General features: G+C 47.7%; 1 protein-coding gene across 1 annotated transcript in view; it reads left to right on the forward strand.

Moving 5' to 3' along the window:
* Positions 1–14,523, forward strand: part of TEAD4 (TEA domain transcription factor 4) — a 68,902-nt gene that overhangs the window by 13,474 nt on the left and 40,905 nt on the right. The gene's annotated exons all lie outside the window — the stretch shown is intronic.

The following is a 14,523-nucleotide window of genomic DNA, read 5'->3' on the forward strand; positions in this document are numbered from 1 at the left end:
CGCCCACTTAGGACTCCTGGGGCTGGCCTGCTTCCCAGACATCTCTCCACCTGCTGACTTATCTCCCCTGTCATCCTTCATTCCTTCTGCTCCTTCCTCGAACCCACAGCTTGAATGGCCATGAGCATGAATGTGTGAGGAGCCCTGAGCTCTGTGTTCCTATCATACGGACATGATTGGATTTAATCCTCACAACAGTCCCGTGAGGAGAGAACGTTATTCCTGAGGGTTCAGAGTCTCTGACCTCTGCTCCAAGGCCCCCTTACCCTGGGAAGGATTGGGGCCTTCCTTTCTCCCACTCCCTCCCCAGGACGGGAGTCCTGCAGAGAAGCTGGGTATGATGGAGGCCTCATGTTGAAGGTTGGTGGCCGCGCCCCACTGTGCTGTTCTCCAAGGGCTTGACTGCTCTGTCTCACTGGTGGCAGCTCTGGGGCTGAGACTCGGCTCTGGGGGGGTCTGTGAGTTGCAGGACAGCCACTAACATAGCTGGTAGGAAGTGGGTTTTAGCCCAGGTCACGTGACTCTGAGGCTGCTTTAAAGTATACCAGACTGCCTGCTGTCCCTTCCCCAGAGCCTTGTGTCCCTCTCCTCTAGGACTGGAGGGGCACTGCCCAGCATGGGGGGAAGTCAGGCACGGGGACACCTAGGTTTTGTTTGGTCTTGTTTCATTTTTGAGAAGGGCCCTTTCCTGGCCTCCAGCAAGCCCTGGCCTGGCGTTCTTAAGTCATATTGGGCTCTCTTCTTTCCAGGGAAGTACGTGGCCCAGTCTGGCCCAATGCAATCCACTTCTCTGCTGGGGTGTTGCCCTGTCCTTCCTAGGGACTCACCTGGAGAATTTCCTGTCTTGTCTCTCTTCATTTCTTGCTGTACCCAGGCCATTTCCCTTTGTCCTCTGTATTTGGGGCCCAGGTCCCCTGCGGCGCCTCCTCTCTTCTATCCACATCTTCTCATTCCCTTCTATCTTCTGGTACCTTTAAATAAAACATTGCAGTGGCCAGCCACGGTGGCTTAATCCTGGCACTTTGGGAGGTCGAGGTGAGCGAAGGGCTAAGTGCACGGTTCGGTGGCATTAAGCACATTCACAGTGTTGTGCTGCTGTCACCTCCGTCCACCCATCTCCATGTCATCATCCCAAACAGAAACTCTACCAATTAAACAATAACTCTCCATTGCTGTTGTTATTAATGGAACTCCGCCTCCCCCCAGTTCCTGGTAGCATCTGTCTATTTTCTGTCTCCATGAATTTGCTTCTTCTAGAAGTGGAATCGTACAGTATTCGGCCTTCTGTGTCTGGCTTATTTCACTTAGCATAATGTTCTCAAGGTTCGTCCAGGCTGTAGCCTGTGTCAGAATTTCATTCCGTTTTAAGGCTGAATAATGTTCCGTTGTATGGATATACCACATTTTGTTGATGTCTGTTGATGGACATTTGTGCTGTTTCTACCTTTTGGCTATCTTGGTGCCTTTTGACATTTTTCTCTCTACCAGGCCTTGAGCTCAGCATTGTTAAAATCCTCCCTCTCCCCCAAGATGTTTACCTATAATGGTTTAACATGCTGCCCTCCCTAGGTGCAGTCGGTTCTTGTTACTTGGGGTAGTTATGTTATATAAAGCTGGTGCGAATGCTGAATTAGCACATACTGAACCATTGCTCCTAGGAGAGGTACAGGGTTAGGTTCCTGTGAGCCTGTGGTCGCAACATTTTGCCAGTTGATTAATTTACAACTTTGTTTTATGTGTGTTTCTGTTCATAGACACCTTATTTAATATATATTGTTGATTCATTAGCACTGAACTCACATACTCGTAGCCAGTAGCACTACAACTCATGCCTGCACAGAGCTCGTCCAAAACATGCATTTTTCTCCCCAAGGCACATCACAACCTTCGTGCACTTGGCAACACTAGACGGCACTTCAGTGCTTGGGGCCATTTTAAAAAGCAAAATCACCAAAAAAAAATGCAAAAAATGTGTCACTAAATGGACCGTGAAAAGGACACTTTTCTTGAGAGCCAAGATCAGTAGGCAAAGTGCAGCTTTGTGTGACCCCTACTGGGAACGTGCACATAAGGCAATTCGAATTTTTGGCCGCTCAGCACATGCGTGTGTCTGCGAATGACTACAAAAGTGCTACGAGTATTGATTTGGGGGTTACAAATTTTAGTGGGCGAATTCGCAAATACGGACTGTGTGGATAGTCTGTGATTAATGCGGACTGACTGTGTGTGCATCTTCATAGGTGACTCTGGACCCTTCCCTGGACCCTGGACAGGACGGTGAGGGCAGGACCATGTCTTACTTGACTTCGTCCCTGCTTTAGAGTCCGTTCTATGTTGCTGTCACCAATGACCACAGACTGGGTAATTTATAAGAGACAGAAATTTATTTCTTACAGTTCTGGAGGCTGAGAAGTCCAGGGTCGAGGGGCAGCATCTGGGGAGGGCCCTCTTGCTGCGTCATCCTATGACGGAAGGTGGAAGGGTAAGAGAGCACTGGAGAGAGAAAAAATGGAGGAGCTGCTAAATGCATCCTTTTATCAGGAACCCTCTCCCGCATGGATGCGTTCAGGTCAGGGCCTTCATGACCCAGTCACCTGTTACAGCCTCACCTCCCGACACTGTTGCACTGGGAAGTAAGTTTCCCACCCAAGGACTGTGGGGGACATGTTCACACCAAAGCAGTACCCAACTCCTGGCACGTAGCACATGCTCAATGTGCAGTTTTGACTGAGTGACTGGAAGACACAAAGGGATGAGCACTAATGGTGAAGTGCTGGGCGTGGAAGTCAGCAGGGAGGGAGAGCTTTCGGGCTGGGTCACCTGCTCGTCTCCTTCCCAGGAGCAGACTCCCTCCTCCCCGCATCCAGGGCATCCAGTGACGGCCATGGCAGCTGCATTCGTGTCACAGAAAAGTACCAGCCTGAGATTTGGCTCCAGTCCCAGTTTTAACTAGTCTGTGGCCTTTTGGCAAGTCACTTCTCTCAGGTGAATTGGAGGGCAACTTTCTCCCCTGTGGTTCTTTCCTCCCACAAACCTTGGGAACCCTGCATCTCCCAGCTGGGACCTTCACCAGAGGCTGTGGGAGCCGTGCGGCCCATGCAAAGAAAGAGACCAGGAAGGCTTTCACGTCCGCAGAGAGGAACTTCTCTGGCTCCCCTCAGTGGCCAGTCCGGGGTCCGGTGCCCCTCCCTGTTACCCTTCACATCTAACTTGCATCCCTTGTGCTGCAGAGGCAGACCATTTCCCCTGCCTGTCGTCCCCAGAAGTGTTGATGAAACAGGTCAAAGTAGCAGCGTGGTAGGCAAGAGGTGGCTGCCGCAGGGAAGGGCTTTGGAGCCTCAGCCCGGGCCCTGTCACGTCCTAGTTTTGGGGCTCGGGCACAGCTCTTCACCCCACAACCTCAGCATCTTCACCTGAGGCTATTAGGAGCCTGGGGGATGTGGGAGGATCGGAGAAGATGCAGTGAAGTACTTAGCCCAGTGCCTGGCGCAGGGTTGGCATTTGAACCTGTCCCCTCCTAGTGTTGTATTAATGTAGTTCACTCTCTGAGGAGCAGAATGTGTGTGTCCCTCAGTGTCCTGGGCATCTCCTTGACACCCAGGCCTTCCACGAGTGCTGGGCTGCCTGAATCCGTCCTGCCAGGTCACCTGCCCAGTGCACAGGGCACGCACTGTGGGATAGGCAGCGTGGTGTGCCGGGAGGCGGGCCTCCAACTCCAGCCCAGTGCTGCCTGTAGGGCAGGTTCTCCTGTCCCGACCCAGGTCCCCTGTCACCCTCTCCCTCCGTCTAGTTCCTGAGTTTCAACCAAGCACAGAAGATAACGGACAGGCCAGAGCGGCACTTGTCGAGGCCAAATGAGTAGTTCAGGCGGTCATCTTAGAGGCCTCTGTGCACCGAGGCTCAGGACACCCTTCAGGGTGGAGGAGGCCTCAAACTGCGCCTACTGTATGCCCTGTACCTACTTCGCCTAATCCTCTAAGACATCACAGCACGTATCTGATTACATGTCTTTCCGGTCTCCTTCCCCATCCTCCTATCTAACGTCTGGGCCCCTTAAGGGCCTGGGCCTGTGTCTCCGGAGTTTCATCTGGTAATAAGTGCTCGATAGATGTTTATTAATGGGCTGTTGGCAGGAATTAAATTAGTGTGGAGCCCCACCCTAAGCAGAAACCATGTGAATAACCTTGGGGTTCAGGAGATGGTGAGCAGACCAAGGGGGCTGGAGGGGATAGTGGGGATGAATCTGGGAGAAGGTGGGTCTACCGTGCTAATTCCCTCTCTTTCTTATTTTAATAATGAAGTCAGGGCAGTGCAGGCTCAGAGACACCCCCCAATGGGGTGTTTGCAGAGCTGTCTCATTCTTGCCCCTGCTTTAGTATATGCAGCGCCTCTCTGCACCTGCACGGCTGGGTCTGACCTCCAGAGCCCAGTGCAGTGGGAACAGCGGTGGGGGAGCGGTGGGAGGGGCGTCTTTTCTGCTCTGAATGTATGGGATGGGAAGATGCACAACCATCCAGTGTAGATGTTCTGTGACCAGGGTCTTGTTAGCTTGGGGCACAGCACCTGGGAGGCAGAGACGTGACTCCATTGGCCTCAATAACCAAGGCTTGCGGATAAGTCCACCAGCCTGGAAAAGGATTCCTGTGTCGGGATTGAGGCAGAAGGGGACGGGGTTTCTATTCTTAACCTGCTGTCACCCTAAATTCCTTTGGGCAGCACCCCCACCCCCCCACCTCCTCTGTCCTTATACCTCTGGGACCCACGTACATGGACGATTAGGCTGGGTCGCCTGGAAGGCCACCCCACCTTTTCTGATTCCTCCCACCTGCTCAGTGACAGGACAGTCACTGGGCTGAGGAGGTGGCTTTTACACAGGGCCCCAGGAAGGAAGCAGCGGAGCAAGAGCAGAGGCTGAGGCGGGCAGGACGTCAGGGCCCACGGCTCAGGGGGCTTGTGGTGTGGCTGACACCTTTAATCTAGACCCTCAAAGCTCTTAGAATCAGTGGTACGTGGAGAAGAAGGGCCGAGGGAGCCGTTTCTCTCCCGTAATCATGAGACTCGGGCCGTCTCCGGTGTCTCCCTCACTTTCTGGGTGGTCCCGGGCAAGTCTTAGAAACTGAACTTCAGTCTCCATCACTGGCAGTTTGGGGTGGGAGCATGGGGAGCTGGTTGTAACATATGTTGACCTCCAACAGGTTAGAGGAATTGTGATAAAAGGAAATGAGGAGTGCGTTTGTCCTTGACAAAGGAAAGGAATCAGCAGAAGAGTCAACTCCTTAAGGATAACATCTACTACCTAAGTTCCCAGCATTGGGCTGGGAGCTGGGCGTGGCGGGGGATGTACTGTGAGGGAGAGTCTTCCTGGAGCTTGCGTTGAATTATGTATTGCAGCTCTAGAGGGTGGGGGAGTGGCTGGGGCTCAGCGATCACTGATGGCTGAGGAAGGTTGCTGAAAGGTGGGCTTTGAGAGCGCAAGATGGGTCAGGTGGAGGAGAGGGTGTCAGGGTGTGAGGCCTGGGTTTGCCACTTTCTCAGAATAGGTCATTTCCCCTCCCTGAGCCTGGGCTTCTCTATTTATAACCTGGGGTCATGATTCCCTTCCTGTTCTGAAAGTGTTTTTGGAGGAGCTTAATGTTCTCATTATTGGGAAGATTTTAATAAAAGCCCATAAATTCCTGATCCTTTTGGAAATCCCTGAGTAACCGGCACCCGTGGGCCCTGGGAGGGAGCAGCATGCTGCTGGGGCCTGGGGTTGTCCTCCGTGGGCCATCTGAGGCTCTGGGTGGGGCTGGGGCAGAGCTAGAGGCCTCTGGGCGAGGCCCAAGAGCCAAGTCTGGGATTATTTTTACTCCTCTGTTCATGGCGCATGGCCCAGTTTGATGCCATCTGTCCCCTGCCTCCGGCTCTGCGCCTGCCAGGCCCCAAAGGGTCACTATGAAGCACTTGGGGGAGGAGGAGTGGGCTCCTTATCTGGGCTGGTGTTGGCAGAGCCCCGTGCCACCGGCCGCAGGGCAGGGCCAGTGCGTGGGAGGTTTGCCTGGTGGGCAGAGGCAGTGGCCAGGCCGCTGGGTGGGAGAGGCCAGCCAGTGAAAGCTGTGGACCAGGAGCGACAGGGCCACACAGGGCTGGGAGCAACTCCATTTCAGTAACGAATCCCATGGCCCAGGGCCTTGAGTGACCTGCTGCCCTGCTTTCCCAGGGACGGGCCCAGTCCTGGGACATGTAGTGCAGGTCCTCAGAAAACCTCGCTCGTGTAGCAGTCTGGCATAAGGAGTCTCTGGTTCTCCCCAGGTCTGGTGTTCTCTGCTGGGCAGCCCAGGCCCGACTTCTGTGGGGACTGACGGCGCTCATCTCACCAGGCCAGTCTAGCTGGGCTCGGCTGCAGGAAGGAGACTTCCGAGGAGGGGCAGGGCCCAGAGCCCACAGCCTCTGGCTCCCAGAGGGGCAGAGAGGGGCTGCCCCCCTTTCCATCTCTCCCAACATCTTGGCCTGCACAGCACCGTCCACCTGGCTCAGTATACATCTGGGCTTGGTGTCAGGTCCCAGAAGAAAATCTAGGCTAGAGCCAGGACTTTCAAGGCCTTAGGTATAATATTATAAATTAGTTAATATTAGGTGTTAATATTAGGTATTAGGGTGTCAGGTGTATGTACCTGTCAGGTCTGTTTAGGGCTTTAGACCTTCCACTTGAGGCATTGTTTGTGGCTTAATAAGGATGATGACAATAAATAGCTCTTGTTGAGCACAGACTGTGGCAGGCCCTGTACTAGATGATGTCTCACCTATTGACTGTCCTTTGAGACCTCTCACCAGGGAGATCAGTTCCCCAGCCCTCCTGGAGCAGAGCTATAGGTGAAAGTGTGCAAGGTTTGTTTAGAGGCCGCTGGGAAAGTGGAGGGTCTAGGTAGGGAATGTGAGCCACAGGACCCTGGACCCTGCAGTAGCAACCCCCTAGCTTTGCAGATGAGCACACTGAAGCTCAGAGAAAGGAGGTGATTTGTCCATGGTTGTGTAGTCGGTTCTTGAACTGGAGCCTGAACCAGACTCTTGCTTCCCATATATCACCCTTCAGTTTACAAGCCTCCAAAATAAATCCCAAAGGGATTTACACATAATTCAAGCTCTCTCTCTGGGATGCTAAAATCCAGACATGTACTGATGTTCCTTTTGTTTCCCGAAACTAAGCACAGAGCAATTCGTTTGCCCCACCGAGAAATCACTGTGCCGCAAAGACCACTTACCAGATACCCGCTCATGTGTTCGTTCTGTGTTCCCCAGCTCTCTGCAGTGCACTGAGGACTTAGGGAAAGACAAGCATCCTTGTCTCCGTGGTGTCTAGAAGTGGTGAAGGAGACTAACACTCACTGGAGATGGGGTTAGGGTGTGGGAAGACAGGGGTTTGCTGAAGCTCAGGAGAGCATGCCTAACCCAGACTTGGGGGTGGGGTCGTCTTCCCAGGGGAAGTGACATTTGGCTGGACCTTAAGGATGAACAGGAGTTGATCACATAAAAGAAGGATGGGAGGAAGGTTACAGGTAGTGCTTCTACCAGGAGTGGAGAGAAAGCTGGGCGATGATTTGGATGACTGGGTTTGGGGCTTGGAGCGGGGAGCAAAGAAGGGAATATGGAGGATGGTACCGGGAATATAGAGGTGGGTGGAAGGCAGGGCAGGAGAGCAGGAGTCAGCCGATGAAGGGCCCTAGAAAATCCCAACTTAGAGTATGTAGTTTTATCTTTTTTTTTTTTTTTTTTGAGACGGAGTCTCACTCTGTTGCCTGGGCTAGAGTGCCATGGCGTCAGCCCAGCTCACAGCAACCTCCAACTCCTGGGCTCAAGCGATCCTCCTGCCTTAGCCTCCCGGGTAGCTGGGACTATAGGCATGTGCCACCATGCCCGGCTAATGTTTTCTATATATATTTTTAGTTGTCCAAATCATTTCTTTCTATTTTTCAGTAGAGATGGGGTCTCACTCTTGCTCAGGCTGGTCTCGAACTCCTGACCTCGAGCGATCCTCCCGCCTTGGCCTCCCAGAGTGCTAGGATTACAGGCGTGAGCCACCGCACCTGGCCTTAGAGAGAGTATTTTTTATTTGTTTTAACTCTAAAAATTTTTTTCTGGTAAAAACCAAGATACACAAGAAGGCAAAAAAAAGAAAAAAAAATTAAAAAAAAAAAAAAAACCCAACCAAGACACAAACACACACATTAGCCTAGGCCTACATAGGATCAGGATCATCAATATCACTGTCTTCCACCTCCACATCTTGATCCACTGGAAGATCTTCAGAGGCAGTAAAAGGCATGGAGCTGTCATCTCTTATGATAACAATGCCTCCTTCTGGAATACTTCCTGAAGGACCTGCCTGAGAATGTTTTACAGTTAACTTTTTTTTTTTATAAGTACACTGTAAAACTGTGGACTGCCCCATCTCAGACCACACCAGTACCGGTTGGTGGCCTGTTAGGAACTGGGCTGCACAGCAGGAGGTGAGGGGCTGGCGGTCCCTGGTGCCAAAAAGGTTGGGGACCGCTGCTCTGAAATAATGATAGAAAGTATGGTATAGTAGATCTATAAACCAGTAACAGTTGCTTATTATCATTATTAAGTATCATTATGTACATGATCATGTGTGCTCTACTTTTATATGACTGGCAGCACAGTAGGTTTGTTTACACGAGCATCACCACAAACACACGAGTAGTAGGTTGCACTACAACATTACGATGGCTATGATGTCACTAGGCAATAGGAATTTTTCAGTTCCATTATAATCTGATGGGACCACTGTCATATGAATGGTTTGTCATTGACCAAAATGTCATTTTGTAGCATATGACTGTACACTCCTAGGTTTTTGGTTCCTTTCCTAAGAGAGAGCACAGGAGGAGGAAAAGGACTCACGGTTAAGCTGAAAATTTGGTTTTGGACATACTGAGTTTGAGGAGCATTGGAGATTCTGATTAGAGATGCCTTGTAGGTATTTGCTATATAGGCCAACACCTCACAAAAGATATACAGATTTGGGAATCAAAAACATATACTATGCCAGGTGCGGTGGCTCACACCTGTAGTCTTAGTTACTTGGGAGGCTGAGGCAGGAGAATCGCCTGAGCCCAGGAGTTTGAGGTTGCAGTGAACTATGATGATGCCACTGCACTCCAGCCAGGGCGACAGAGCAAGACTCTTGTCTCTTTTTGACAAAACAAAACAATATATATTGGGGCTGGGCTTGGTGGCTCATACCTGTGATGCCAGCACTATGGGAGGCTGAGGTTGGGGAATCCCTGGAGGCCAAGAGTTCAGGGCCAAGCCTGGGCAATGTGGTGAGACCCCATCTCTACAAAAAATAGAGAAATTAGCCAGGCACGGTGGTGCCTGTGGTCCCAGCTATTTGGGAGGAGTCTGAGGTGGGAGAATCTTTTGAGCCCAGGAATTCAAGGTTATAGTGAGCTATGATGATGCCACTGCACTCCAGCCTGGGCAACCGCACGAGACCCTGTCTTCAAAAAAAGAAAAAACACATAGTGGAAATGGAAGCCGTGGGTGGGGAGCCCTGGGGTTTATAAAGGAGAGGTCAGGTCAGAACCCCAAGAAAAAACATTTATAAAATGAATATGGTAAAATATGAATCCGAGGAGTGCAGAGAAAGGGAGAATGAAGGCAATGACTTAGACGTCTTAAGAATCATCTTGGCTCTTCCATGGATTTTGAGAATCACACCTATGATTCGTTTTGTGGAAAACCGTGTGGGATTTTTATCATAATTTCATTGAGTGTATGATTTATTTGGAGAGATTCAGCATCTTTGTGATATTATTTTCCTGTTTATGAACACACAGTTTTTCTCCATTTAAGTATCGCGATATTATGAAATATATATTTGGACATCTTCCAGTTTTCTGGCATAGAACTCCTAAAAATCCTTGGAATCTTCAAAATAAGAGTCTTTTTGTATGCTAAAGAGTTGGCTGATGGCTGGTAGCCCCTAGGCAACTTCAGGTTGGGGCTGGTCCTGGAAAGGCCCAGATTAGATCGGAGGGTGGGGACTTTCAGCCCCACCCCCAACCTCTGCAGAAGCGAGAGGGGCTAAAGGTCAGGTTCATCACCCTTGGCCTGTGGTTTAACCAATCATGCCTACATAATGAAGCTTCCATAAAAACCGAAGAGGACAGGGCAGGAGAGCGTCCCGGTAGCTGAACCCGGGAAGGATCCTGGAGGGTGGTGCTGTCCCCCTTCATGTATAGCCTTGGTTATTCCCTTCGGGGTAAACCAGTAAACATAAGTGAAGTGTTTCCTGAGTTTTGCGATTTGCTCTTGCAAATGAATTGAATCTGAGGAGGGGTCATGGAAACCCCAACCGTGGGGCATCAGGAATGGGGGGCATTCTTGAGGGGCTCAATCTGTGGGATCCGATGCTATCCCCAGGAAGATGTTGTCAGAACTGAATTGGAGGACACGGAGCTGGTGCCCACTGCAGAACTGCCTGGCTGTTGGCCGGGAGAGATCCCCACATACTTGGTGACCAGAGGTCACAGAACTCTCCTGTGTTGACTGTTCTGTAAGAGCATAGAAAAAACACTGGATTTGATTCCTGTATTCTCAGAGACATTTTATATCTTTCAGACAGTTATGATTTTCTCCATAAAAGTTTTATATTTTGTTAGGTTTATTGTTAATTGTGGCTTTTGTTTCTAAGTGTAATCTTTTTTAAGATTATATAGTCTAGGGCACACTTTTAACCCTGACTCAAGCATAACAAAATGATACATGTAATCAAAAACATTTGTACTCCATAATATTTTGAAATTAAAAAAAATTATATTGTCTTTTTTGTGTGTGTGAGACAGTCTCACTCTGTGGCCCCGGCTAGAGTGAGTGCCGTGGAGGCAGCCTAGCTCACAGCAACCTCAAACTCCTGGGCTCAAGCGATCCTCCTGCCTCAACCTCCCAAGTAGCTGGGACTACAGGCGAGTACCACCATGCCAGGCTAATTTTTACTATTTTTAGTAGAGACGGGGTCTCACTTTTGCTCAGGCTGGTCTCGAACTCCTGAGCTCAAGCGATCCTCCTGCCTCGGCCTCCCAGAGTGCTAGGATTACAGGTGTGAGCCACCTCGCCTGGCCAAAAAAAAAAAAAAAAAAAATTACATTGTCTAATACCTTATTTCTGGTATAAAAGAATGTAATTGATTTTGTTATTAATATATTAATATTCCTGAACTCTCTTAGAAGTTTTTATAATTTATTTATAGAATCTTTTCAATCTTCTATCCTATTTCCTGAGAATAATGACAGTTTTATTATTTTTTTCCACTCTAGTTCTTTTTCACTTGTCCTACCCTGTTGGCTAGGACTTCCGTGACACTGTGAAGCTAAGTGTTGAAAGTGAGCATTCTTTCTTTATCTTATTCTTGACTTCAAAGGTGATACTTCCAGTGTCTCATAGTGTGTGATATTTGTTGTGTAGATTTTTGGAAGATAGCTTTTGTCAGATGGAGTGTTTCCTTTTGTTTCTAGCAGTTTGCTAAATTTTACTGTGAATGGGTCTGGAATTTTATCAAACAAATCCTCTGAAGGTATGGTTCTGATGGTGGTTTTTCTGCATGTGTGTGTGTTGCACGGCCAGATTAAATTATCCCTTATCATTGTTGTTACTGGTTTTATATATTTAGTGTTGTTTAGATTTTCTCTTATTTTTAACCAGCTACTTTGCTTACTATTCTACGTATGTAATGCCGTCTTTTCCTGTCAATTTCACTTTTATTTTTTCAAATAGTTCCTTTACTGTTTTTTTCAATGAGGGTCTGTTCATAGTAAATTCTTTCCATCTTTGTTTAAAAATGCCTTTATTTAATCTTCACTCTTGAATGATATTTTGGTTGGGTTTTAAATTTAAGATTGATAGTTATGTTCTCTCAACAGTTTGGCAGTGTTACCTTGGATCCTCTAGTAAAGTTTGCTATCAGTTTAATAGTCCTTCCTTTGTAGGTGATCTATCATCTTCCACTCTGCATGCTTTTATTTATTTATTTATTTTTATCTTTTATTTTTGAGACAGAGTCTCGCTCTGTCACCTGGGCTAAGGGTGCCATGGTGTCAGCTAGCTCACAGCAACCTCAAAATCCTGGGCTCCAGCAATCCTCCTGCCTCAGCCTCCCAAGTAGCTGGGACTACAGGCCTGTGCCACCGCGCCCAGCTAATCTTGCTATTTTTAGTAGAGACGGGGTCTCGCTCTTACTCGGGCTAGTCTTACTCTCCTGAACTCAAGCAATCCTCCCGCCTCGGCCTCCCAGAGTGCTAGGATTACAGGCGTGAGCCACCGTGCCTGGCCATCTCTCTGCATGCTTTTAAAATCTCTTTGTTTTTGGTATTCTTGCAGTGTCCCCTCTATATGTGTTTATTTTATTTGAATTAATTATAATTAGGATTCAGTATGGTTCCTGAATTGGAGGATTCTTTCATTAATTCTGGACAATTTCCTGCAATTTTCTCTTCAAATGTTGTTCTACTTTATTATCTATATTCTTTCTTTCTGAAATGAAATTCTGATTAGAAATGTGTTGAACTGCCTTATTCTGTTCTTGCCCTTTATTGTCGTTATAAAAATACATCTCTAGGTAATGTCCTCAAGTCTGTCTTCCAGGTTGTTGCTTCTTTATCTAGCTGTATCTAATTTGCTGTGAATCCAAACCATTGACGTTTTTTTTTATTGTTGTTGAGACAGAGTCTCACTCTGTTGCCTGGGCTAGAGTGCCATGGCGTCAGCCTAGCTCACAGCAACCTCAAACTCCTAGGCTCAAGCAATCCTCCTGCCTCAGCCTCCTGAGTAGCTGGGACTGCAGGCATGTACCACCATGCCCAGCTAATTTTTTCCATATATATTTTTAGTTGTCCATATAATTTCTTTCTATTTTTAGTAGAGACGGGGTCTCGCTCTTGCTCAGGCTGGTCTTGAACTCCTGCACTCAAATGATCCTCCCGCCTCGGCCTCCCAGAGTGCTAGGATTACAGGCATGAGCCACCGTGCCCGGCCCAAACCACCGAGTTTTGAATTTTAGTGACTAAAAAATGTATTTCTAAATGTTGATTTAGTTCTTTTCCCAGCCTGCATTGTATTTTTGATAATGTCTTGTTCTTTCTCATGTTTACAATTCCTTATTTAGGTCAGTAATAATTTTAAATGTAATTATATAATAGTTTTTGTCTGATAGTTCAATTATCTGTAGTTGTTAGGGATCTAATCTCATCAAATATTAATCATAGTAGATTGTTTCCTCCTATGTGTAGTAACTTTTAAATTTGAGATCCTCTTCAGCAAGGCAGTATTGTTGGGAATTCTCTGTAGTCTGTATTAAGAGTATATCTTTTCAGGGATTTTCAGCCTGGAACCACTATTTATTTTTATGAATTGGCTGGAAGTTTCTGAGTAACATAAGATTTAAATCTTAAATCCATTTAAGGACAATCCCTTTGTTGCAAATTCTTGGTAAGGACAATTATTTTTTATACGTAGAACGTAGGCCAAGACGTATAATCCTCTTTGTCATATTTCATCAGTATTCTGCTGTTTCTCTGAGATTTAGGTAAGTTCTAATTTCCCAGCATCTCTCAGTGCTAAACTCATTTGCTTCATTACTAAGGCCAGCTTCACCCCCTTCCCTCCAGGGCTATTACAGTAATAATAATTTGTTTATAATTATAGCTTAGAGTTCTTTCATTTGGGGCCCTGGGGAGTTTTGTTTTTTTAAATAATTTTTCATTTTTTATTTTTCAGAGACAGGGTCTTGCTCTGTTGTCCCGGCTAGAGTGCGGTGGCACAGTCAGAGCTTTGGGCTCAAGTGACCCTCCTGCCTTAGCCTTCCAAGTAGCTGGGACTACAGATGTGCACTGTACCACCGCACCCAGCCAATTTTTTTATTATTTTTTGTAGAGATGGAGTCTTGCTGTGTTGCCCAGGCTGGTCTTGAATGCCTGGCCTCAGGTGATCCTCCTGCGTTGGCCTCCCTGAGTCCTGGGATTAGAGATGTGAGCCACCTTGCCTGGCCAAAAAATTTTAGTTATGGTAAAAAACACCTAACATAAAATTTACCACTTTAGCCTTTTTTAAGTGTGTAGTTCAGTAGTGTTACGTATGTTCACATTATTGTGCAACAGGCCTCCAGAATTTATTCATTTGCAAAACTGAAATTCTGTAGTCATTAACGCCTTCCCATTTCTTTCTTCCAGGAGGCCCTGCTAATCACCATTCTACTTTCTGTTTCTATGAATTTGACTGCTTTAAGTACCTCACATACGTGAAACCATACAGTATTTGACCTTTCATGACTGGCTTATTTCACTTAGCATGATGTCTTCAAGGTTCATCCATGTTACAGCATGTGTCAGAATGCCTTCTTTTTTAAGGCTGAATAATATGCCACTGTGTGTGTAGACCACGTTTTTTTGTTTATCCATTCATCTGATGAGCCTTGCGTTGCCTCCACCTTTTGGCTATCGTAAATAATGCTGCTGTGAACATGGCTGT

Source organism: Eulemur rufifrons, chromosome 16, assembly GCF_041146395.1.
Source record: "Eulemur rufifrons isolate Redbay chromosome 16, OSU_ERuf_1, whole genome shotgun sequence".
In the NCBI taxonomy this organism is placed as follows: domain Eukaryota; kingdom Metazoa; phylum Chordata; class Mammalia; order Primates; family Lemuridae; genus Eulemur; species Eulemur rufifrons.